We start from the raw sequence: 26,754 nt of genomic DNA on the forward strand, positions 1-26,754 counted from the left end.
TCCCCTTCTGCGCTGTGCCAGTTCATTTACTTTGCCTTTCTCTCTCTCTTTCTCCTTCTGTCTTCCTTCCTTCCTTCCTTCCCCTTTTTCTCCTTCTCTCTCCCTTTCCTTCCCTCCCTCCCTTCTTATCTCCTTCCCTCCCTCTCTCCCTTCATTTCTTGTTCTTCTTTCTCTTTTCTTACTGATTTGCAGAAGTTTCCTATGCATCCAAATATTAATCTATTCTTCTAGGTATTATAATTATCTTTTCTAAACCTATCACCTGTTTCATCCTTAATTTTGATGTGCTGATTTTTTTCCCTATGATTTGAGACTTTGAGGTCTTTTGCAAAGTGTTCCGCACCCCAGTATCATGACAATTTTGTCCTTTCACATTTAGTTATTTATTCAATTTGGAATTTATTTTTATATATGATGTAAGACACCAACTTTTGTTTCTCTCTGTAATGAACTAATTACTCCTAACCCATTCCATTAGCAAACTATTCTATCCCCACACATTTTTGGCACCAGTTTTTAATCCTATATCCACTACAGTTAAGCACAGATTAACTTCTGTTATTATTGTTCTGTTTGTTTCTGTGCTAGTGCCACACTAATTTTTCAAAAAATTAATAACTATGTAACAAGTGTTAAGTCTGGGTCCCTAAGAAGCAGATGCCAAAATGGGGGAGGGGCTGGAAGTTGGGAGAGCCATCAGACCATAATGCCAGTTTGACCTCAAGTGTAGAAGAGAGGGAAGGAAAGGAGAGAGGTTGGGAGAAAAGTTTTTAAGCTGCCACGCAGTTCTAAGGAGGGTTCAGCAAGGCTATTAGAGAGTCCTGGAGCCAACATTGGCCATCAGAAGCATTCCATGTCTCTCTGTAATGGGCTTGTCCTAGTATCCCTACTTTCTTAGTCAATTCAGGCTGTTATACCAAATATAGAATAGACTGGGTAGATTAAACAACAAACATTTTTTTCTCACAGTTCTGGAGTCTGGGATGCTAGCAGATCTGGTGTCTGCTAAGGAAGCAAGCTTTCTTTTGTCTCTTCTTATAAGAACACTAATCCCATTCATGAGGGCTCTGCCTTCATGATGTAATTACCACCCAAGAGTCTCACATCCATATACCATCACGTCGCGGATTAAGCTCATCTTGTGAATTTTTGGGTACACAAACGTTCAGTCCATTGCACCTGCCATGCTTAATACTTGACTGGAAGCAAGAGAGCTCTTGGACACAAGCACAAGCACGGTAGTGGATTTCAGAGTGCAGCAGCCGGGAGCTGGGTCAGTCACATTCACTGATCCTCTCGTTACCAACAACAGACCTCATGTGGATTCAAAAGTGAGTCTTCAAGACTGACTTAGCAATTCTCAGATAGCTGTTTTTTCAAATAAATTTTAATGAGTTTGTAAAGTTCTTCAAAATAACCTAGTGGAATTTATATTGGAATTGTATTGAACTTTTAGATTAATCTGGGGAGAATTTATATCTTTAAAATGTTAAACTTTCCCATTCACAAACATATCATACCACTTTATTTATTTGGGTGTTCTTTTAGGTAGTTTAGTAGATTTTAAAATTTTCTCTATACAAGCCTTGTGGTTAAATTTTAGAAAATTTAGAAGACTGATTGCTGTTGCCAAGACTATTCATCATTTATTTATATGGTTTATTACTCAACATATAACTGTTACTTTTTTTGTGTATTACACATAAGAAACAATCAATTTTTTGGTTCAAACTCTGTCCTTATGATTTTCATCTCCACCATTTAAGTGGAAAAGCCTCTTTTAAAAAAATAATCTTGTTAATATACTTTCTCTAACCTACCTTCAAGCGTTTATGAATGTGTGAAATGAGCTGAAGCATCTTGTAAATGGAAATGTGTTAAATAGACTAGAGTTTTCACAGAGTCCAGAAGACACTGGGTACTCAAGAAATGCTTGTGGGCTGTAGGTGGAAGAGAATATTAGTATATTAGTGTAGTATATTTGCATTTTCTGACCCCCAAACTCTCTAGTCCTTCTTCAACTACATATTGGACATGCCCACTTGAATTCCTCAGATTCAATATCCAGCATGATATTCCTGTAAGTGCGTAGTGCCCTATTCTAACTAATTTGCCACAGTAATTTACATTTAATAGGAGCTTCTACGTACATGAATGTTATCTGTCTCCTAGGACATATCTCACCTTTACAAACGAAGCATAAGAATATATTTTTTGTGTAGGTTCAAATAAATATCTCTGATAGTGCCTTCAAATATAACTCCCAATCTAATGAAGTATACCATCATGTACCTGCCGCAGACTCAGGGACAATAAAGCTGAAAGTGAAGAAGGAAGCCAGGTAGATCTCTGATCAGGGCAAATCATGACTTTGAGGTACTAAAAATATGCCTTTTAAGTGTAACACAGGAAATATGTTTCTTTAAAATTCATAGAGCTTCTCCATTTCTTTTAATTTTATTAATTTATTAACGTGTTTTCCAAACTAATTTATGCATATCAATAAAATTATTTTGAAATATGTATAATCACTAAGTAACAACAGCCTCCCATCTAAATCTTAATGCAAAAATTGATGTTTTCTGGTTCCCTCTACTGTTAATTTGACATAATACGTCTATCTGTTTTTTGTGTTTTTTTTTAACATCTTTATTGAGGTATAATTGCTTTACAATGGTGTGTTAGTTTCTGCGTTATAACAAAGTGAATCAGTTATACATATACATATGTTCCCATATCTCTTCCCTCTTGCATCTCCCTCCCTCCCACCCTCCCTATCCCACCCCTCCAGGCGGTCACAAAGCACCGAGCCTGATACCCCTGTGCCATGCGGCTGCTTCCCACTAGCTATCTACCTTACGTTTGTTAGTGTATATATGTCCATGCCTCTCTCTTGCCCTGTCACAGCTCGTCTATCTGTTTTTATCACTGACTTTAGTTGTTTTTCTAGGTTCTGGAGACGTTCAATTTTCATTCCACACCCCCCTAAAATATTTCCCCATGAGTTTTAGGCCATCTCTTGGCCACTTTCCCTCAGCTCAGTAAAGCCTCAGGAACAGTGTCTGCCTAATCCCCTATCACCATATAAATAGGCAATAAAGAATTTACAGCAAGGGCAAACTGTATGAGGAAAATATTTAAAAGATCGTTAAAGTAATTATTCCCTGGAAGCCAACGTAATTGTTTTAAAATCAGATTTCTAGATCAGATGGCTATCGAATGAGTGTAAAGTTGAGAGAGTTAAGCTCAAAGTATGTCTTTGACACGGCATTTAGCAGTCTTTCAAAAAGGTGGTTTAGATTTCATTGTGAAATCATACAGATGAAACAACATACATCGTATTATTGGGTTTACCACTGGGCTGAAGGTAGAGGTACACATTTCACCCCTGGTTTGCTTGACTTTCTCTGAGTCACTGGTCAAGTCAACTTTCTTGATAGCTAGGTTTTTAGGTTTCCTGGTTTATATTGTACTTGTCACCCACTCAGGGAATCTCTAGCTAAGGAAGAGGAAGTCCAACTTGGTTCACCGAGGCTCCTCAGTAACTATATACTTTCCCACCCCAGCTTTATGTATGCAGACATTTCAGACAAGCTCATTTGGGTCCTGTTGACCAGGAATTTGTGACACCGTGGATGGACCCACAGTAGCTCTCACCACTGTAAATAAACCTTCTGTGCTACAAATGGGAGGAGCCTGGGACAGAAAGGAACACTAAGCAGCCACATCTTCCTCACTGGTGTAAAGACTTAATGAGTGAAGAACGTTCGGGCTTCCCTGGTGGCGCAGTGGTTGAGAGTCCGCCTGCCGATGCAGGGGACACGGATTCGTGCCCCGGTCCGGGAAGATCCCACATGCCGCGGAGCGGCTGGGCCCGTGAGCCATGGCCGCTGAGCCTGCGCGTCCGGAGCCTGTGCTCCACAACGGGAGAGGCCACAACAGTGAGAGGCCTGCGTACCGCAAAAAAAAAAAAAAAAAAAAAGAATGTTGAATAAGACACTTGGGAAATACAGGAGACTCTGTAAAGTGCCAAATTATCAGTAAGATTACTTATTGACAAAACCTAAGTGTCAATACACAAAACCTCAGGATGTGATGATTTATGTATTTATCGCCAATAAAGATGTAACTGAAGCCCTAGTGTTAGCTGATTAAATTACATCGGAAGGTGTATTCATTTTCTATTGCTCACATAACAAATTACCACAAATTTAGTGGCTTTAAAACAACACAGGTTTATTATCTTATAGTTCAGTAGGTCAAAAGCCTGCATGGGTTGACTGGTTTTTCTGCTCTGGGCCTCACAAGGTCCAAATCAAGTTTCTGCCAGCGTAGCTCTTACCTGCAGGCTCTGGAGAAGACTTTTCCAGACTCGCTAAAGTGGTAGGCAGAATTCAGTTGCATGCAGTCATGGAATTGAAGTCTCCATTTCCTTGCTGGCTGCCGGAGATCATTCTCAGTTTCTAGAGGCTGCCCATCCCCTCGTTCATGGCCTCCTTCACTTTCAAAGCCAGCAACAGTGGTTGGTCTTCTCAAGCTGCAAATCTCTTTGACCTCTGCTTCTGCCTCCTCTGCTAAATTCTCTGCTTTTAAGGAGTCATGTGATTAGATTGGGCCCACCTGGATAATCCAGAATGCTCTCTCTCTTTAATTACATCTGAAAGTCCATTTTGCTATATACCATAACATAGTCACAGGCCCCAGGCATTAGGGTGTGGGCGTATTTGGAGGCCCTTAGGCAGGCCACAGGCCACAGAAGGTGAATTATAATGACTAAGTCATTCTCTGGGATCTGGTTTGTGTGCATCTCCTTTTTAGCATGACTAGGAAGAGGCGACGTGTTTGGGAAGAAATTCATTGTATGATGTTTCCAATGGCCACCTCATCTATGAGTCACTTTCCAGTTGACAGCAGAGTTCAGCAGCCTTTATAGTCCATTTATTCCTAGTGGACCTGTCAGGGATCAGGGTCATTCAAATATGCATAAGACCAAACAAAAGATGTGCTAATTGAGTGAATTTTGTAGTTTTTAGTCTCTGAAACACTTTAGTGTTATTATTCGAGAAACTCAATATCCCAATCTCTGTCTTTGGTGCCCACACTGAGGTAAAATTAAATCGCTAGAAAGGATTTTTAATTGATAACTTGGAGAGTAAAATAAAAGTTGGCAGCTGTCCAGACAGAACTTTTAGCTTCCTATATGACACTGGTTTAAACAGTGCTTCTTACACGAGATCTTTTGTGCCTCTTGAACTCAGAGGTACCAAAAAACTAATGAAAATTTCTATCATTAAACTAGCTTGAGAAATAGAAATGAATTTACTAGAAGGTAAGCTCCCTAAGGACAAAGATGGAGGATTTTATTCACTGATATATTCTAAGATTCTAGCATAGCATAAGCATTCAGGCAATATTTGTTGAATGGATGAATGAAGAATGAATAAAAGAACGAAATAAGTGTTATCATCACATGCAAATTAAATGAATCTGGACAATCTGCCATGACCTTGATTTTCTGTGTTTGTTTGTAAGGAAGTTAATCTGATATCAAAATAAATGCATGTAAGGAGATGTCTTTAATGGAGGTCTTTGCATAATTGTCTTTTTATTTATTTGTTTTTGGCTGTGTTGGGTCTTTGTTGCTGTGCGTGGGCTTTCTCTAGTTGTGGCGAGCGGGGGCTACTCTTCGTTGCAGTGCCCGGGCTTCTCAATGCAGTGGCTTCTCTTGTTGTGTAGCACGGGCTCTAGGTGCGAGGCTTCAGTAGTTGCAGCACTTGGGCTCAATAGTTGTTGTTCGCAGGCTCTAGAGCACAGGCCCAATAGTTGTGGTGCACGGGCTTAGTGGCTCTGCGGCACGTGGTATCCTCCCGGACCAGGGCTCGAGCCTGTGTCCCCTGCATTGGCAGATGGATTCTAAACCACTGCACCACCTGGGAAGCCCTGCATAACTGTCTTATTGAAAGCTTATTATAGATATAATATTACAATATGACAACCTCTGTGACTATTGTAAACTGAATTGGCCAAACGCATGAATGAAAAAGTGTTTGATGATACTCAGACTCTGAATTATATGTGCTAACAGGATGAATCCAGGCTTAAACATTTTGCCAACACTTCGCTGTGTTCATTATTTCAAATCTCTGTGTCTATAAAACTATTTCCCATAACTCTTAACTGTGGCAAAATTTCTGTTTTAAAAATGCATGGAAAAAAATTGAAAGCAATATGCTAAAATATTAATGGTGATAAGGCCATGGATGATTATTTTGTTTATAATTATAAAAAAATACTACGAGCATTTGAGCACATTTTACTTTTTATAGCCAGAACACAGTATCCTCCACCAAAGAGCAAAGTCTTGGCACCTCTCCTGACTCCACTGGCACTGTCTCTTAATAGTCAGTAAGGTGGTAAAAGAGACAAGTGGATTATTTCACAGACATCACAGAACTGAGATGGAAACTATAAAAAGAAATAAATCAAGATTTGATATGGTAATAAAATTTTTCCTAGCTTACATATCCTTTCACATTAATTTTTATGTTAATGTTTTATATATTCAAAACAGTTGTGAGTTGGATGAAAATAACTACAAGATAGAAGGAATTAGTCAATGATATTAAGGACTTGTATGTCTTAAGTTCTATGAGTTTGACAGATTCCTACAAACTGGCCAGGAAAACATCCACAAGGCAGGCAACCGGGTGAGTTTCCACTCATTCTGCTTCCCAACCCCCAACCCCTTGTATCTGGTAAAGTGGGAAAAAATTACTGTACATTCTTCTGGGGGAATCCTTGTTTTCCTTTTTGGGCATTCCACTATGGAAGTCTGTATAAATAGAAAATGATTATCAGAAAATCAAATGTTTTAAAGTTTACAAAATCTTCTCACCAGTACAGATTAAAGTTTGCATCCTTCAAGAGTAAACAGAGCGTGAGAATTTGGATTGTGAAGCAGTTACAGTAAGGTAGAGTCTGTGACTAGCTTCTGTGCAGAGCAAACTGGCTAAAGTTGAAGGGGAGGGCACGAGAGGGTCGCCTCCTTCCGGAGACTCATCAGCAACGTAGAGTTGTTGTGTCAACAGGGAAAAGTGTCAGACTCCAAGAGTCACAGCCACTAAAGAAAGGGTGTAATCCACACATCCTTATGTACAACTGCTTGGAGCTTTTAAAATAATGAAGTGGGCAGTTCATAGGTTATACTTCATTCTGTTTTTGAAGAATGATTGTAAAAACTAACAAAGCCACACAGAAAAAAAAAAAAAAAGCTTATGAAACCAAAAATATGACCTGTACACACTTAAATTGTATATTTGCTTTTCTCATAATATTTAAAGGATTTAAAAGAATGTTTACACCCTAGCTTCTGACCATATATATTTTTCAGGGGTATTCAAACAGAAGGAAATATTTGGAAAAAACTGTGAATAAAATTTGATATGGGATGCATTTAACAGCTGAAGGATTTCACACTTAGAACCCAATTTACCAAGCTTTGTAGCTGGCATTATTTCAACTCTAGTCCTGGAAGTCATAATTTCCCAAAGTTTTTTTTCTTGACTTGAAAATTATTTCTGTAAGGAACATATATCATTTCAAAAATGAAGTTATCATAGCTGACTTTGGCCAGGCATAAATAAATAACTTCAAGAAGAAATGTCTGAGAGCATTATTCACTCCCAGTAAAATCCAACCATCAGTTTCAGTTCTTAATGTTCAAAATTCTTTCTTTGCAAGCAAACAATCTATGCTTTTACATTCCCTAGCCTTAATTAACAGAAGAAACTGGCCACTTTGTTAAAAAATCAAATACAGAGTTTCAACATGATAAATAGCAATAATAAAGAATAGAAACCAGCTCAATTTTGTTCTAATTGTGTGTGTGCTTTGGGGGTGATGCAAGGGGTGGTTAGAATAATAGTGAGATGAAGATGAAGAGATTCGGAGGAACTGGAGTGGGTTTGTTTTTACTTGTAAGAATAAGGAAGGAAAAGAATGGTAGGGGAACTATATTCAATATCATGTAATAACCTATAATGGAAAAGAATCTGTAAAAGAATATATATTTTGTGAATCACTTTGCTTTACACCTGAAACTAACACATCATAGATTAACTCTACTTCAATTTTTTAAAAATGGTAAAAATAAATAAATAAAAAATAAAAATAAATGGTAACCCAAGAGACTTAGCAGGGAAGTAAACACACCCCACGCAGCTATTGGTACTATCACCTGGTTTGCTCTGTCCCAGGTCCTGTGCTGAACACTAGAAGATGGATGGACAGTGAGAAAAGGGGACACTGTATTCTTCCCATCACAGGCTTTTCTTGGTGAGGCCTCCAAGCCAGAGCTTCCCTTTATGCATCCAGACTTCTCTAGATTCAAGAAAAGGGACCAAAGCTTGGAGTCTCTTTTCAAATTGTAATTTGATGCAGCTCCAAAGAAATTACAAAATTGCCCGTAATACAGCCATCATCCTGAGACATCAAGTTGTCTCAGCCTCGCCTGTATTCACTGAAACTTCTCACTTTGGCTCCATAAACCATTCCCTAGTCAGGATTCCATTTTGAACCTCACATTATGGCATAAATTTGGCTTGCTGTCATTTGTTTTAGCAACTATATTCAAGTGCTTTCCTTAAAGAAATGTTGAGGTTTTAATCTTATGAGAAGTACCATGGTGTGGTGGAAATGGCAAGTATCTGAGAGTCAAACAAAATGCTTGTGTCCTGGTGCTGCAATTTACTAGCTGTGTGACTCAGCAAATTACTATGCCTTTCTGGGATTCAAGTTACTCATTTGCAAGGTATTGTACTAGATTATGGTAAAGATATAGTACTATACAGCTGAGCCTTGAACAATAAGGGTTTGAACTGCTGGTCCACTTATACATGGATTGTTTCTGATAAATATAGAAACTGTTTTTTTTTATTTTACAGATCTTTAAATTAACTAAGTGTGGGGAAAAGTTTGTGTTCAATTAGAGATCACAATACGTGGAATCAAAAGAACCAGTATTTGGCAGAAATAGATTCACAGATATAGAAAACAAACTATGGCTACCAAAGGGGATAGCAGGTGGTAGGGGAGAGATAAATTACGACTTCGGGATTAACATACACACACTACTATATATAAAATAAGTAAACAACAAGGAACTACTGTATAGCACAGGAAACTATACTCAATATCTTGTAACAACCTATAATGGAAAATAATCTGAAAAGATGATAGGTAGATAGATAGATAAATAGATAAGATATAGATATGTATAACTGAATCACTTTGCTGTACACTTGGAACTAACACAACATTGTAAATTAACTATACGTCAGTTAAACAAAAACAAAAAAAGAACTAGTGTTTGCCCCTGATTCTATCCAAACCATTTCATCTTCTGCTGTGGGAGTCGTGTATCAGTTCCTTTGTTTTTGAGGCAGAGATAGCAATACTCAAATCTTCAAATGTGTGGGGGTCAGCACCCCTAACCCCTGCATTGTTCAGGGGTCAACTGTGCATATTTCATATATATGACATACACACCCATGAGATTGCACCCAGAATAATTCAAAAAAGATGATGAAGTTTCTATAAATCAATATTTCTAATCCTTTGTCTCGTCAGTGCTGCATCAAGATTTCAAGTTTTGTAAAAAGTCACTAGAGAATTATAAAAATAATTTAAAATTTTATTTTAACATTTAAAAAGCTGGCTGTATGTGTTACCGTAGCTCTCATTTTGAAAGAAATGAGGCCACAGAACTAAAGCAAACATCAATGTCAATTTTATACCAATTGTTGAAAGTATCGTATAAATTGTGTAAAAGAAGTGGTCTAAACGAAGCAGTAGTACTGTAGTCGTACTATAATCTAAAAGTAGTAGTATAAAAGTAGTCTAAAAGATACATTTCTTATGGAAAACTGAAGATGGGACCACTGAAGCCCTGTTTGATTGTAGGGTAAGTTTTGGTGTTTTTTATTATGCCCGAAGTCTGGTTCTATTATGAGTTATGTTGAATATCAAAAAAAGTATAATTATTCTATATCCTGAACCTGCCCTTCTGCAACTGGTACAAAGCTGAAGGCCTAGAATATTTCAAAATATTATCTCCTGTCACTCCACCACTCATTTTAAACAAGATCTCTGGCCACAGGCCTAATTAAATACATGGAAATCTGTTGTGCCCCTAGTGATGTTCTACTTAATTCCTGGCCAGACACCATGAGCTGTACCGTGAAAACAAGTTTACACAAGATTTCAAAACCTGCTTATCCCTGTTTTAACACCTGTGAAAAAATATACATATAAGACTGTCATGTGGCACACAGAAGTCTCAGGTGTCTCTCTGTTTAGAAGCTGGCAGTCCTGAACAGCAAGAGGAAATAAGGTTGTAATATTAATAAACACCTGCCAGTACTATTCTACTCATTGGCTCCAATCCAGCGAACTAGTTAATCAACAAAACCTAACAAAACAATTGTCTAAACCCGAAGGCAGTGTGTGTTACCACATGGCTCTGGGTCCACCCTGTGATAAAATATGAGAAGCCTGTGTACTGTACTGTTCTGTAAAATAGGAGAGCAGAGCGTATGCCTGAGCAGGCAGTTAAAAATAACAATAGTAATAACAGCACAGTTTCTATGTGTCAGGCACTATTGTGGGTGGATCCCGGAGACACTGCACTGAATGGGAAAATAAAAGCCTCTGCTTCCATGGAGGTCGCATTCTGGTGGGAGAGACAGGTGACAATAAGCTCAGTGATTCCCCTTCTTGATATTCTCATCACTCTGCTGATTCCCCTCATAGTATTTATCAGTGAGACGAAGAATCATGGGGGTGGGTAGGGGGCAGATGCGGCAGAGCAAGGGCTACTTTAAAGTATCAATTGATGGAAGACAGACACGGCTGAAGAAGAGACATTTGAACAGACATCTGAAGGGGGAGAAGGAACCAGGCCTGATAGAACGGGAGAGGATGGACTTCTCCAAGATAAACGCAGGTGCTCAGAGAGGTGACGTGAGAAAGCAGAGGCAGTCGTAGTCAAACCTATTTCTGACCAACTACAAATATGTTTTCTCCATGACACCAGGCTAAACGCCTTCTTTGGAGTAAAGAAAATTTGGATGACTCTATGGACATTCGTAATAATACATTTCTTTCCATTCTTAGGTGTGTTAGCATTTTTTATTAGACCTTGAATATGTGTGACCATCTCAGAACACATTCCTCAGGAAGGTTTGGAAGCACCATAGCGATATTGCATTCTGTACCAAAATGTTTTTTCCACTTTATGTTTTTAGGCCTTATTGCAAAAGTCTTGTTCCTTGGAATATTCAAGTGCTCGGTATTTAAAGTAGCATGTATTGTATAAATCCCATTTCCACACACGGATCAAAGAGTCGAGAGGAAAGAAAACACATCCAATTGCGGAGGAGAAAAAGAATAAGAAACTACAACTTTAGAAAAATAGGTTGCTAACAAATAGATTTTACTAATTAGGTAAAATGAGAGGATGAACCAGAAGGGAGTTACGCATATTGTTAGGTATAAGCTGCTTGAAGACAGGCTCTGTGGCCGTTTTATCTGTTTCCCAGACTGTGTCTGTCACAAAGAAATACTTCAACAAATATTTGTTTAAAAAGAATGAAAAATGAGTGATAACCAAGCCATTGGCCAGCAATGTATTTTAAGAGAATGATAGTAAAATATTTCTACTATGTGGACCCAAAGTACACAAAGAAATGCATTAATATCAAATAAAGAAACCACAGAACAATTAAACAATGGCATTGCTCTCCCTTAGAAGAAAAGATAGCAAATGCTAAACGAAAAAGCCAGATAAAAATATCTGTGCATCAAATAGTTGGGATATACATTCATGTTTCTTTATTATGTGAACTATTTAAGCCCCCCATTCCCCACTAAAAATCCCTATTGGTTTTGCTCATATGAAGACAGCAGGATAAAAATAAGTTTTTAAAATATCACTACTTTCCTACTGAAGGCTTTTAGCTATGGGCAGTTGAAGAGTTAGAAGCTATGGAAATAGAAAGGAGAGGTTGGAGACCCAAACCTGGTTTCTTTTATAATTCCCATCTGGATGATTACAACTGAATTAAAGAACTTTGCTGAATTATTCTGTTGGCCTCAGTGAGGCCTCTGTCTGGCCAGAGATTCAGAAACAGAAACACATGGCACAGGGCGCAGGGGAGCCCAGACAGAGAGAGGGCTGTGGCTTCACTCACAAGCACCCACACACTCTCACACAGAAACACACACACACACACACACACACACACACACACACACACACACACACACACGGCTTTCTCACCGGTGGATCAAGAAACTCTTCAAACTCTTAAAATTAGAAAAGACACACATGAGCACTCTGAATCAGAAATATTTCAAGAACATTCTAAGAATAAATAAGCCATTTGTCTAATGCCATGATTACTTAATGACACCATCATTTACCATTGTGTAAATATATTTGGAAATGAAAGACAATTGTAGTCTGTTAGAGCAGCATAACATGCCACCTCTCTAGACTGAACCAAACAGGTTCAGACAAGAACTGGTTATCATAATGATTATTTTAATTTATTATTATAATGCTCGTAGTGCACTATTGTATTATTTTAATCTGCAGCAAGATAGTATTAAAGGAGAGTTATCACTTACTCAAATAACTACTTGAAACATCAGATCTTAGAAAACAAAATCAGTGTTCAAGGGACCATCAAACCCATTGTTAATCAAATGTACAATTATGCATATGTTAGAAAACTACTAAAAATTAAAGGCATGATTAGTGGCGATAATAAAATGTGAAAAACACATGATCAAACAAGTATAGTAAAATGTTAATGGTAGAATCTAGGTGGTAGGTACATAGGTGTTCACGATAAAGTTATGTCAGCTTTTCTGTACATTTGAAAATCTTCTTAATAACATAGGAAAAGAAAATTTAGGTAACATTCAAAGTGATAACTAAGAGAAATGAGTTAAGAACACAAAGACTCAGAAGGGTGAACCACTGCTGTGCCATGGCCCACAAGAGAGGCAGTGTAGTCCGCTAGCTAAGAGCATAGTCTTTGAACTTAAATATTTACATCGAGAATCCAATCTCCGCTCTATTATTTACCAGCTGTGTAACCACGATGTAGTTACTCTGTACACCTCTCCTTTGGCATCAGGAAAATGGAGATGATATTGCCTACTTTACAAAATATAAACACAGAAAAGTCTTAATATCAAACATTATTCACACTTGCCGTTATTAACAATTATGAAAATACAACAAAATGCCACCAATAAGGGTATAAATTAATAAATTAGATGCATAATACTACAAATATTGATATGCATATATGTGTATAAAATGTAATAATACGGTGCATCATTTAAGTTGTTTTTGGGAGCAAACAATGAAATACTAAAGTAAAGGTCCAATAGAGATTTATGCATATCTCACATAACAAAATTTCAAGATGAAAAAGGTTTCATGGTTGGTTAATTCAGTAGCTTAACAAGATCACGGTGCTGGGGGAGAATTTGGTTTCCTCTAAGTTGGCTGCAGCAGCTTCAGTCATAACTTCTCAGTGTAATATCCAAAGGCAAGAATAAAAAGGAAGTTATTCCTTGCACATCTCTTGTTATCAGGGAGGAAGCATTTTCCCAGAAATCCTATGACATATTTACCCTTGTATCTCATTAGCTAGAAATGAATCACATATCCACCCATAAAACTTCACTGACAAAGGAAAAAGAATTGCAAGGTTTGTCTTTGAATAGTCATGGTTTGTCCCTGGATTAGGACATGGGGTCCAACTTACCTGAGTGCAGTACTGAAAAAGAAAACAAAAAAACCCAGGGTTATGTTGGTAAGAAAGATGATGAGAATGGCCATTGAGTTGGCAATTAACAGTTGTATGCTATATATGGAAAATATTAATGATAATAAAAACAAAAAAAATACATGCTGATCACAATAACTATGTGACATAAAATAACAAGAACCTCTGTGACATAAGATTTTTAAAGTTACTAGGATTTGTTTCTGCAGCAAAGATTCTACAAAAGTGCTCCACACTGAAGTTAATTACTTGGTGAAACTATGCTACGTGTGCCTTTAATTGAAAAGGATGGAAGATTTTTAGGAAACAAGAGATTCACTTCTAAACAACAAATTATTCCTCTGTCAAAATGTCTCTGACAGGGCTTCCCTGGTGGTGCAGTGGTTGAGAGTCCGTCTGCCGATGCAGGGGACATGGGTTCGTGCCCCGGTCCGGGAGGATCGCACATGCGGCGGAGCGGCTAGGCCCGTGAACCATGGCCTCTGAGCCTGCGCGTCCGGAGCCTGTGCTCCGCAACAGGAGAGGCCACAACAGTGCCAGGGCCGCGTACCAGAAAAAAAAAAAAAAAAGTCTCTGATAACTCAGAATGTACATTAATAATGCCTTTGTTTTACACTTATTTCTTCTGGGTAAGTGTTAAATTAATAAGTTGGTGCCTATTATAGAATAAATGTTACAAATGCCTGTTGTGATAAAAAAGATTTTAATTGCAGTGTGTGTCTTTATTAGTTACACCAAGAAACTGTACATAAATGGCTCAGTTTGGTTCAAGCTTTTACCATAAGATGTTCTATATACAGAATGTGATATTCTGGACTGTGTTTGGTTAGTGAAAAACATAGTTTATTATATTGAAGGGGGCTATTTAAAGAGTTCTTAGAATTATGTTAACTAAGACTAAAATTTAAGTGGATTGCTCTGTCATTAGGTGCTAGAAAGGTGGATGAAGTAGGACAATGTCCATATGAAGCTTTTAGATAAACAAAGTTTTACATGAATAGGTAACCAGACAGACCTTTGGAAAACATGTCCAAGGTCCCCAGCTGATAGTATTTTGGGAGGCTTGTATTCAGGCCAAAAATCTTTGAAAGTCCTTAGGGAGCTACAGTACCTAAGTTTCAGCTAATTTAGCATCATTTAAATGGGGCCATGCTATGTATCTTAGGGTCTGGATTTCTTTATTTCCAATTACTTAATGGATTTATTGAAAAACAGTTCTATTTAAAAAATCTTATTAAAAAGGCCCATGTGATTTTTCTTCATTTTTATACTGAAAATATATGCCACTGCTTTGAATTAAATTCATTTCAAATCTACAAATATCTGCTGAGTTCTTACCATTTGTAAACGCTGTGTTAAGTGAGCTGGAAGAGCAAAGGAGCTAAAAACATACTTTTAAAATGTCAAGAAACCTAGAACTGAGTTGTGAGTATCCTCAAAATATCTTTCTCTGAGATGTTTTGTCAATTGAAGATTTTGGTGTTGGCGGGTGGCGGGTAATATGCCTCTGGATAGAAAATAAAACAGATGAAGGTAGGTAGAATAAAGGACGGCATTGTAAGGAGATTTACACAGTTTCATCCACATCTATATTACTCAAAAACTTTGCTTAACAGTGAACATGTGTTTCTTTGTAATAAACATTTATTTTCACCTTAATATCATTTAACACTAATGATAATTGATTTACACTCATCACTGTCATAGAAGTTATAATATGTACCTTGTAGGCAGCCTTCAAGATGGCCCCAATGATCCCCGCCTCCTTGTCATATTCTCACCCTTGTGTATTTCCCTCCCACATCATACCAGTGTGTGTCCATACAGCCAACCAAATATGGCAGAAGGGAAGTATATCACTTCTGAAATTAGCATATGCAAGACTGAGGCTTCTCTTTTGGGGCTCTCTCTCTTTTTCTCTCTCTCATTACTTGGTGTGAGGAAAGCCAGCTGCCATATCAAGAGCACACTTAGGCAGCCCTACAGAGAAGTAGAGGTTCACGTGATGAGGAACTGAGGTCCGCCAGCCACCATAGATCTTAAAAGTAGATCCTCCAGCCCCACCTAAACATTCAGATGACTGGACCCAGCCAACCTCTTGAGTGCAACCTCAAGTAAGAGCCACCTGAGTCAGAACTACCAGCAGAGCTCAGGAACCATATGAGATAATAAATGTTTGTTGTTTTAAGCTGCTTAGTTTGGGGTAATTTTCATGCAGCTATAGGCAACTAATACAATGTTCAAGGTCATCCCCTGACTATCAGCCATACCAGGGTTAGGTTCAGTTATTGGAGAGTTTATTCAACAAATAGTCATTAAGCACCTGCTATTTTTTAGCTTAACTTGCTCAGATTTTCTACCTTAAAATTTTGTTCTAAGAAGCCCATTATTCCTCAAAGCCAAGGATTTTTAGTGTACATTTTCCATCTCAGCTCTTAACAAGAGCTAAGAAATTACTAAAGTAAATGATTTTATGTATGCAACTTGTAATTTGCTATCTTTCAAATAACTTTCTCTGTTTTCTAGATAGATAGGTTTGGAATACTTATTTTAACCAATTTTTATTTGTTATATAATTCTAGCTAATATAACAAACTCCCAAATTTCAGTGGCTTAAATCCGTCAAACTATTTCTTACTCGAGTAGGTCCAAAGTGGATATGCTGGTAAGTGGGGAGCATTCTATGTGATTCTTCAAGTATTCTGGATTCTTGTATTTCATGGATCCTTTACTGGTCATTTGCATCTGTCCAGCAGACCAGAGAGGAAGGAGTGTGCAGGATCAAGTAGGATGTTTTTTATGCACCAGACCTTCAAGTGGGAGACATCCCTCCAACCACACTCTACTAGACTTTTCTATTCTTCCCAATCCTAGAAATCTTCATCAAGCCGAAAGCTCAGAAAATGGACTCATTCCTAATCTTTCGGGCCAGACTGTTGAGACGTGAAAAATAGATTCTCTCATTCAATTGCCTGTTTTAGAAATCAAAAGCAGGCTATTAATTTTGTCCCTTGTTTTTCTGCTATGCCAAGTTGAATCTCTTTTTGTTTTGTTGTTGCTGCTGTTTATTTTTAAATCCAAATAGCTTCCCCCAAAGCTTAGCAGAACCGGTGGGGATACTAAATTTTTGACACAGTTTTTTAAAACTAGGTAAGACAAGTACAGTAATAATAATTCCTTTGAAATTTAATTTTCACAAAGTATTTTTAATTTGTATTTAAAGTACGCATGAACTTGGAATATTTAGGTTGAATGATGTATACAAAGATGAATAATCTCCCTCTATATAGCCATTTACATATAAAATCAATCACTTCATATATAAATCTAAATTATATAAATATTTACTTTATGAACATTTCTGTGATTTACACTGATAGTTTAAATCATAATTGTATTATCAGTAATTACTCATATACATGCATTCACATATATATACCTAATACACATATCTTTATACTGCACACACTCTCACACTGATCCATAGGCAATATGTTTCATGTGATTCCAACATTATTCTGTTATATAATGAAGGGCCACCAGAGCAAAGACCAAAGATTATAAAATTTTCATAACTTCTTGGCATGGATATTAAAATTACCCTGGAGGATATTAAATTAGTCATTCTACTATAGAAAACCTTCTAAACTTTTTCCCCTTGAAATAAAACATATTTTTTTATGTAAAAGAGGCAGGAAATAATCAAATCTCTCATTTCTGAGCCAACTTTGTAGTTTCATAGTCTCATTTCAAATATACTACAGAGGAAGGGAAAATTGATAAATCATGAAATAGAAAATTACACAGAACTATGAAGCTTACATTCTTTTCTTCTAAAAAAATAATTTAAGTGCTTTATAATGATTATGGTTTACATGAAAAAGGAAGCAAAACAGCCCAAAAATCTGGATAAGCATTCAGGAATAATATGAAAGGTGACCTAATTCAGAACTGTAAAATGACACCCAATGGAATATTTATATTAATACAATGAACAAAAATATGGCATTGAATATTTTGCATTGAGACAGAACTTTTCAAATCACCCTGAAAAATAACTAGATCAGTTTATTTCTTTCATTGTGAGCACTAGACTTCATTAAATTCTGAACAAAATTCTTACTTTGGGGGTAATTTATTCTTTTTTTTTTGTCTTAGAAATTTAACAATGTCTATAAATCTCCATAATGCAGTAGGCTGAGGACTAGATAGAAAAATATGAAAGAACCTGAGATTCAGGACTTCCTACTTTTATGTATTTTGCTTAAGGTCCTATAGGAAGCACGTCTATGCCTCTTTTATCCACATAAAACAAAGTATAACAAGAACAGCCTTCTACCTCCAACACCTAGAACTTCAAGATAAAATAAAACCTTTATCTTAAATACATAGCCGAAATGCACAAAAAATGGGTTTCCCTGCATGCTGGGAATAAAATGAAACCTAACATCTGAGTGGTCACCTCGTGAGCTGATGTTGTAGCTACTACAGTCTAGGATTTATAATTCAAAATGATAAAATATTCAGAGATATCATCCCCCATGAATAAGATGCAGAAGGCATAGTAAACAGCAAATTTACAGCAGACCCCAATAACATAAATAATAGAAACAATCTGATAGTGTATACAAAATAAATATTTTAAAAAATGATTAAAAACATGAAAGGAATAGTTGAAACTTATACACGAGCAAAAAAGCATCACAAAATAAAACGTGGCGGACTTGAAAAAAGAATCAAATGATAGACACCGATAAAATAAAGTTGAATAAACTGGAAGATAGATATATTTATTTTTAAAAAGAAATAAGAACTTGACCCAAAGATTGCAGAGACAGAGATGGGGAGTTGGAAAATGTAAATGATGTTAAGAGACATGGAACATAGAATGAGAAGATACAGCATGTTTGTAAATTCCAGATGAAGAGAATAAAAGAGAACAGGAGAAAGACAATATTTAAAGATTCAATTCCTGAAATTTTTTCCTAAATTGATGAAGACTTGAATCTTCAAATGGAAGGAATATTATCAGTTCCAAGCATGATAAATAAAAATAACTCCATGTCTAAATAAATAGTAGTAAAGTTATAGCATATCATAGATAAATAAAATATCTTTTAAAGAAAGGAAAAAATCCATCACATACAAAGGAATTATGATTACATTAACAGTGGATTCCTGGAGAAGAAATGAAGTCAGAAGAAAATGAAATAACAAGTTTGTGGTACTGAGTGAAAATAACTACAAATAAATATAAAATAAACTGTTTTTCAGAAAGAAAGTTTAAAGGCCTATTGAGACAAAGACTATAAGGGAGTTTATCATTTACAAGAATGTCTCTGAATAAAACTCTTTAAAAATGCATTTTAAGAAGGAAATTGAACCCAGAAGGACTCTGTAGAATGGAAGGAGCAATGGCGTGAAATGAAACTAGTAACAGGTGAATAATTTGAAACAATATTTGGCTGTATATTTTTGAAATGATTAATTTTTGAGTATAAAAATGAGGTGGAAGTAATATACTGGAGAACTGTTACCTGTAGGAGATGCATTGGAGTAAAGCTTCTCTAAGTATACTTTCCTGGCTAGGAGGAAAGTTAGAATTTCTAAGAATTTCTAAGTTAGAATTTCTAAGAACCTCAGAAAGTTAGAATTTCTGAGCTTGTGTTAAGAATGATGTGCATGTTACATTTTAAGATTGATCTTTAATAAAGTAGAAAGAGATTATAAAGCTTCCACCTGATGGGGAGAAAAAAGAATAAGGAAAACTTGATCAGTGTAATAGAAGGCAGGCAAGGAAAAAAACAGTGCAAAGTAGGTTGAATAAAATTAGATTTTTTTATGGTTCTCTATTTCCAAAAATTAAGTTCAAAATTCTTATCATGGAATGTATATATATGAGACTATTTAACATTACTTCCTCAAGATATTATCAAATGGAGAAGAACCAACTAATGTTATAATATATTTAAAATAATTTAGCTAAGACTAAACTATAAACTTGGAGGAATATTAAATAATGTTGTCACCAGACAATCTAAAAATTAAAATTAAAATGGATTAAGTGCTCAGATAACTAGATATTGTTTTGTGTGGTGGTCTGCTGGCCTCTTCTCTAACAGAGAATATCTGGCATGAATAAACAAGCACAAAAGTTTTTGGAATGCCCAGTTGTACTTGAACAGATGTGGTGGCTGAATGCAATAGCTCCTTCTGATGTGGTTCTGCTGCCATTTTCTACCCAAGTTTGCTAATGTGAAGAGTCATCATTTTATTTATTTAATGATATGAGAAGAAAGATGTGCTAGCATTATTTCCCACTGTTGCTCCAGTTGATTTGGATACCCACATAGGATTGGTTCCAGTCAAATGGTGATGTTTGTGTTTTGGTCCCTGTCATCTTGACATCACATACCCAGTCACCTATGTGCTCATTCTGCCCCTGCCATCAGCTGTCCAGAGCATGAATTAACTCTGCCCTCCCACGCCAGTACTTTAAAGGGCAAAATTTCCCAGTGGCCCTTTTACAATAAATATATCTTTCTTGTGTTCTGTTCCACATGGGCTCTCTCTTTTCAGCTTTCCAATGTAATAGCAATAGAATCATCAAAAGTGTGAGTGGAACTGGATTTCTTTGACCATCCTCTACTTAGGTGGCATATGGATTTTAATTGTAGCCTTATTGGGAATCTAAGACATGTTCAAGGTAGATCTCTAACCAGTTGTGAAACTTATGGGGAACCATTAACCTTGTTGAGCCTTAGTTTCCTCATTTATAAAATGGGAAAATGGTACCTGAACTGCCCACCTCAAAGGATTATTGTGAGCAGTATATGAGATCAAATATGTCACAATAATTTAAAATTTGTAAACCTCTATAAGTTACTTTTAAAAATCTTATTCAAAGGATTGACTTTACTAGGGTCAATTTTAAATATGATGACTACTTAGACTCAATATTTTTAAGTGGGTAATCCTTTCAAAACACATAAGTAGACGGTTATCCACATTTTCTTTTAATGTTTTGAAAGTCATCTTGAAATAAATTAGATAACTCTTACTGAGAGATCCAATTACAGTCATCCCTCAGTATTTGGCGGGGGAAGGATTAGTTACAGGACCTTCCACCCCCACACACGCCCCCATCTACTGCACCACCTCCCCGCTGATACCAAAACCTAAGATGCTCAAGTCCCTTATATAAGATCGTGCAGTGCAAGATGGATCTGCAGTTGGTTGAATCCCCAGATGTGGAACCTGGGGATACAGAGCGTGAACTGTACCTCCGAGTAATATATATCAATGTACTCCCTGATATCTAATCACCCAGGTTAAACCTAAAAAAAAAAGGTCATCTGGAGAAAGTGGGAAATTTAGCCACATCCATTTATTCTATTCAAGAAATAGTAGTCATCTTTTAAAACAATGTTCAGGGTATGAAATCAGCCATCAGAAATATTCTATGAACTGACTAAATGAGATGATAATTGAAAACTTAGAAGTCTTTTTATTCACTATGCTACAAGTCCAGCAAGAGAACCAACTGGAGAGGTAAATATAAAGAATTTGGGTCTAATGTAAGATATACTTCTCCTTTAAAAAAGGAATGATTCCCACTTGCTCTCAGTGATAGATTCCTGTAGTAAAAGTGATATTACTCAACCACAAAATGTTCTCAGTGCAACTCAAAATGTACCTAAAAAGTAGATTCAATAGATTTAGTAACTTGTAGGAAAAAGAAATATTAGAGACCAGGTTAGTCTCAGAATATGGCTACACACACACACACACAGAGTTATTCCCTATTTAAAAAATATTCTTTAATAGGTATTGGAAAAGAAACATGTCAACATCACTAATTAGGACTAGTTAGCTTCCCCAGAAGAAGCGGAAGCAGTGTGACATTTGTTGGTATATCACGTAACAATACCTCTCTGTGTATGTCCTCTCTTAATATGAAATCAGTGTGCATTCTGCTGACCAGTCGACAACACCTGCTCTGCAAACCTATCCTTGGACACCATGAAAGTACAAAATTGATAGAGCTTCAAGGAGACATAGAGGGCAGCTATATTTACTCTAAACTAATGCAACTCTTGCTTTCTTACTGCTTCCGTATGGTCCTTTGACAGGTCTCAGGACAGGGAAAATCTTACATCCATGTGCCAAATTTAGGTTAAAAAAATCCAGTCATAGTACTTCTATAAGTTTTTACAATGCACTTATCTAGTCCACTGGTGCTTCTTTCCATAAAATAGTTCTGAAATAAATATTTCAAAATGTCAGAGGAAAGGCAAAATACCCTCTGAACAGATGAAAAGTCTCAACTTTGAAATGTATCTTCATTACATGGGAGACAAATCTTTCAAGGTATGCCTGGGTAATAAAACACTATATCAACATCGTAGGTAAGTACCAACATCCTGGTAACTTATTTGAGGAACACCAGGGGTTTAGTGGAATACCAGAGGTCTCAGGCGCTTAGAATTTTAAAAGCAGAAAACTAATTGCCATTGATCCTTCGATTGAGATTTATGAAAATCATGCAGAGTGAGAGTGAGGTCGGTTTTGTTGGATTAAGCTGAGCCTGTGACATTTTCACGCAAGACATTGCATGGGCACTCCTTTTGCATGTTTCACTTTCCCATTTTGAAACACAGCAAACATTTCTAAGTCAGATTTTTCCAGTTGCTTTCTAAAAAGGTTTATGATCACAGCTGCAGTAGTTATGGGTTGGTTTATAGTACACTGACCATAGATGGGCCCATATGTCCAACAGAGTTTGTTTGATACCATACCTTCCACAGACATGGGGCAGTTCTTGAGGTGTGCCTATAAACCTGCCATTAAATGGACCAGCTGTACTCATAAACTTACATTAGCAGCCTCAATCCACCCGCCTTACCAAAGTCATTGGCAATAAATCTATGTTCAGCCTATATATGCACTTTTAAGTATTTTTTTACACTTCTGAAAAGAAAATATAAAATATATCCAAGTCTTCTGTAATCCTGACTGAAATAAGAGCTGACTTCTTTGGGGGTGTATGAACAATGTCTTTAAGGGCCTCATTTTCTATTTCTTTGCAAGATGTTCATCCTTTTCCTTGACAGCCTTTTTTTCCCCTCCGCTTAAAAAAATAAAAAATGATAAACTTTGTTCTTTTTTTTCCCCTGAAATTCTTTGATAAGAACTTTGAGGGCTCAGGCGTGGTATGACCTTTGATCAGTGTGGAAGCTTGCTCTGGAACCATTCATTCAGTGTGGAAGCTTGCTCTGGAACCACGATGGAGCAAATGTGAACACAATGACCTACACCGACTCAGCTGGGAAAGCGTACTTCTCCAGTGTGGTCACTGAGACCACAGCACCAGCACAGGATGGGACCTTTCTCACTCTCTATATTTGCCATCAAAGGCTAGTCCCATAAGGAAGGGCACCGTTAGAGGAAGCTAATTTTCTATCAGAAATAGAGTTCTGCCTCATTTTGTTTCTTAATCAAATGTGTTTTAAGGCATTGTACTTTCACGATTTTTTTTTTTATTACTTGTTTTAGCTCTTTTGTTGGGTATTTGTTATGGCTTCATATTAGAAAACGCTTTGCATTTGAAGTCAGGAATTTTAAGGAGAAACCCCAGGTCTACAACTTATTAAACAGTGTTTTGAGGCAGATTATTGCATCTCTCTGGGTTTCTGCTTCCACAAAATGTGGAAAACACCACGTGGGGGATAGTGCGAAATTAACATTTGCTGCATCTCAAATCTCAGCTTCTACTCCCATTCAGTCACAGCACCATTTCAATTTGTCTACCTGTTTCCAGAAACTGTCACTTTTTTCCCACTCCTATCTCCCACTCTAGCTGCCTAGAACTGTAAATTTTTTTTATCAGGACTATTGCAATAGCATCTCATCTAGAATCCCACTTCCCAGTTTCTCCCCTTCCAGACCACCTCTCTATGAGAGTCTCATGATCTAGTCATTCTCTTGCTTAAATCACCTCAATTCCAAATGTATGTGCATATTTTAATTTTTCTCCTTAAATTACGAGACATTTCTGCCAATTTTAATGAGTCAAAGATAAATACTTTGTTAAAACCAAGTTTGGAAACAGTTTTAAATTTCTTTGAGCATACAAACTGACTTTCCCACTGAAGCAAATTTTAAAAGCCTTATAAAAGTTTTCTTTGCTTAAAAGTTCTCATCTTGAAATTGATGTGCTTTGAGAAATTAACAATAGCAAGTTTTCAACACATTTAGCAATAGAATCAAAAATAATTTTAAATAGCATGAATAATCTTTAGATAAATATATTAGACTTTGCATTACCAATGTAAGATTATGGGACAATCTGTGGTGACAAAACTGGGAATAGTGGTGGAGGAAATTGCTACTTTAGGGTAACGATTATTCAGAAATGACCTAGGTTCATTGTCTCTCTCCCCCTTCCTTAATTTTTCTAAGTTATAAGCAAACAGGAATTTATCCACCTCAGTTCTTTGTGGCAAGATGGTAGGCAGTCAGAAATTATTTTCCCTTCTTTCTCTGGCTCAGGACAAAATATTTCGCATGACCTCGCAAAAGCCTTCAACGTTATTGGGTCACTCCTTTCTTGTAATAGTATTTTCCTTGGTTTTTAGATATACTACTACTTCTCCAACTTTCTGTCGTTTCTCTTACTCCTTAGGAAGCACGTGCAACATATTGTGCTATTTGTAGATTGTTTGAACTAGGCCATTAATCTAACATAGTGTTTGTAATTGTATATACATATGTAACAAAGTATAAAATCATACATGAAAATGCTAAACATCTAATTTAAGGTAGTGGTGACCTCTGGGTGTGAAGGAGCATGGAGAGATACAGGAATGGGATCCCATGTGAGAACTGAAGTACACGGTGAGGGGGGCCCTCTGTTGGCCCTGTGTTACTTCTTAAAGTGAATATGTATTTATCTTATTCTTTATACTTTTTGTATGTTTGATATATTTCACAAATTTGGGGGTTTGAATTCAGTTCCTTTGTTCATTTCTCTCTTTACATTGGGGACATCTGACTGAGTAGAAATGACACATGGGACAATTTTCCATTTTAACCCAAAATCTTCTATTTCTTTTGATGATTAACCCAATAATTAATATATAGTATAACTCAATGTATTTTGCTTGTAGAGTGAATTTTATGATGTTTAGCCATGACTCATATTCATGGTTAATCATATCTTTGTCTTCAATAAACTGCGAAAGAACTAATTTGTATTTTGATATTATAAGACACTGTAACAAAATCAGTCATGAAATGGTGTGCATATTTTCAAGTTCAGGGTAAATTTCAAGTCACATTTAGAGAAGAAATGAATTATGCAGAAAAATATGGCAAGGAATAAAAGAAAAGAGAAAGGAAGAGATTTTCTTACATGCCTTAAAGTATACATACTGAAGAGAAAAAAAAAAAAGAAGCCCATTTTCTTCTACTTAACCATTAACTGTTGTTTCTGCTCAGGGCTGAGTCACTGGTCCTTTCCTGTTATTCTGTAACTCTTACTCCGTAATCTCACTTATGCTCACCACTTCAGTCACCTAAACTCAGATGACCCACCAATTTATCTCTCCAGCTGAGGCCTTTCTTTTGGTTACACGTGTATATATCCAACAACTGATTTCACATGTCTACCAACCAGTCTCAAATGTACTGCAAATTCAATATATTGATAACCAAAATCATGAGCTTCCCCTCCAAACCTTAACTGTTTCCTGTCACAGTGAATGGAACTAACATCTATTAAGTTATGTAAGCCAAAAACCTGAACTCATCGTTGAAACCTACTTTTCCTTCAACGATCTCCCTGCCACATCCAGTCCATCACAAAATGATGCTAATTTATCTCCTATATAAGCTCTGAAATCTATTCCTTTTTCTGTATCTTTTATTAACAACTCTGTAGACTAGCCTACCACCATCTCTTGGCTGGCCTACAAAATGCCTTCTATCTGGTTTAACTACATTCACTTTGGCCTCCTCCCATCCAACTCCACATTCTGTCCAGATGCTCTCTCCCATTGCCCTGCCATCCTTACTACTCCCCAGTTAAAACTCTTCATTGGTTTGCCATTGCTTTCAGAATAAAGATGAAATAATCAATATGGTTTACAACACCCTGGCTAGTCCTGTGCCTACCTACCTTCTCAGCTCCATCTTACACTATTATCTCCTTTGCTCTCTTAGCTTAAGCCTAGTTGGCTATCATTTCTTCTTCTTCTTCTTCTTTTTTTTTTTTTTTTGTGGTACGCGGGCCTCTCACTGCTGTGGCCTCTCCCGTTGAGGAGCACAGGCTCCGGATGCGCAGGCTCAGCGGCCATGGCTCACGGGCCCAGCTGTTCCGCGGCATGTGGGATCCTCCCGGACCGGGGCACGAACCCGTGTCCCCTGCATCGGCAGGCGGACTCTCAACCACTGCGCCACCAGCGAAGCCCCCATTTGTTCTTCTTAATCATCATTTTCCTCCTCTTGCTCCAAGTCTTTTGGATCTTAAATATTCTTTATTTTCCAATCTGCAAAGTCTAAACCTACTTACCTTTCAGCTTTGAGGATCCTGACCTTCTGAGTAGATCAAGTCTGTCTATTTTAAGTTCTCTACTACAATGTATATCTTCTTTCTGATACGATTAGAATTTCAATTTTACGTTTATTTGGTGGTATTTTTATTGCTATCTTTTGAGTAGATTTTGAACTTCATAAGGACATTGTCCTGTTTTACTCAGTGCGTGGTCAGTAGTATTAGTTTCACGAATGAGTTGTTGAATAAACATGTCTACAACGGAGATCCCCCTTTTCAAAGTGGCCATGATGAAAGTGTTCTCTCTGCGAAAATCAGTGTAATGGGGAAGGGAAACGT

Source organism: Pseudorca crassidens, chromosome 13 (genome assembly GCF_039906515.1).
Source record: "Pseudorca crassidens isolate mPseCra1 chromosome 13, mPseCra1.hap1, whole genome shotgun sequence".
Lineage (NCBI taxonomy): Eukaryota > Metazoa > Chordata > Mammalia > Artiodactyla > Delphinidae > Pseudorca > Pseudorca crassidens.